Raw genomic sequence first — 1,747 nt, 5'->3', positions numbered from 1 at the left:
AGGAGGTCAAACTCTCCCTCTTTGCTGACGACATGATCTTATACTTAGAGAACCCCAAAGACTCAACCACAAGACTCCTAGAAGTCATCAAAAAATACAGTAATGTTTCAGGATATAAAATCAATGTCCACAAGTCAGTAGCCTCTGTATACACCAATAACAGTCAAGATGAAAAGCTAATTAAGGACACAGCTACCTTCACCATAGTTTCAAAGAAAATGAAATACCTAAGAATATACCTAATGAAGGATGTGAAGGACCTCTATAAAGAAAACTATGAAATCCTCAGAAAGGAAATAGCAGAGGATATTAACAAATGGAAGAACATACCATGCTCATGGATGGGAAGAATCAACATTGTTAAAATGTCTATACTTCCCAAAGCAATCTACCTATTCAATGCCATTCCTATCAAAGGACCTACATCGTACTTTCAAGATTTGGAGAAAATGATTCTGCATTTTGTATGGAACCGGAAAAAACCCCGTATAGCTAAGGCAGTTCTTAGTAATAAAAATAAAGCTGGGGGCATCAGCATACCAGATTTTAGTCTGTACTACAAAGCCATAGTGGTCAAGACAGCATGGTACTGGCACAAAAACAGAGACATAGACACTTGGAATCGAGTTGAAAAGCAAGAAATGAAACTAACATCTTACAACCACCTAATCTTCGATAAACCAAATAAGAACTTACCTTGGGGGAAAGACTCCCTATTCAATAAATGGTGTTGGGAGAACTGGATGTCTACATGTAAAAGACTGAAACTGGACCCACAGCTTTCCCCACTCACAAAAATTGATTCAAGATGGATAAAAGACTTAAATTTAAGGCATGAAACAATAAAAATCCTCCAAGAAAGCATAGGAAAAACACTGGAAGATATTGGCCTGGGGAAAGACTTCATGAAGAAGACTGCCATGGCAATTGCAACAACAACAAAAATAAACTAATGGGACTTCATTAAACTGAAAAGCTTCTGTACAGCTAAGGAGACAATAACCAAAGCAAAGAGACAACCTTCACAATGGGAAAGGATATTTGCATATTTTCAATCAGACAAAAGCTTGATAACTAGGATCTATAGAGAACTCAAATTAATCCACATGAAAAAAGCCAACAATCCCATAGATCAATGGGCAAGAGACATGAATAGAACTTTCTCTATAGATGACAGATGAATGGCTAACAAACACATGAAAAAATGTTCATCATCTCTATATATTAGAGAAATGCAAATCAAAACAACCCTGAGATATCATCTAACCCCAATGAGAATGGCCCACATCACAAAATCTTAAAACTGCAGATGCTGGCGTGGATGTGGAGAGAAGGGAACACTTTTACACTGCTTGTGGGACTGCAAACTAGTACAACCTTTCTGGAAGGAAGTATGGAGAAACCTCAAAGCACTCAAGCTAGACCTCCCATTTGATCCTGCAATCCCATTACTGGGCATCTACCCAGAAGGAAAGAAATCCTTTTATCATAAGGACACTTGTACTAGACTGTTTATTGCAGCTCAATTTACAATCGCCAAAATGTGGAAACAGCCTAAATGCCCACCAACCCAGGAATGGATTAACATGCTGTGGTATATGTATACCATGGAATACTATTCAGCCATTAAAAAAAATGGAGACTTTACATCCTTCATATTAACCTGGATGGAAGTGGAAGACATTATTCTTAGTAAAGCATCACAAGAATGGAGAAGCATGAATCCTATGTACTCAATCTTGATATG

This window comes from Nycticebus coucang, chromosome 8, assembly GCF_027406575.1.
Source record: "Nycticebus coucang isolate mNycCou1 chromosome 8, mNycCou1.pri, whole genome shotgun sequence".
Classification (NCBI taxonomy): domain Eukaryota; kingdom Metazoa; phylum Chordata; class Mammalia; order Primates; family Lorisidae; genus Nycticebus; species Nycticebus coucang.
This window is presented reverse-complemented; position numbering follows the sequence as displayed.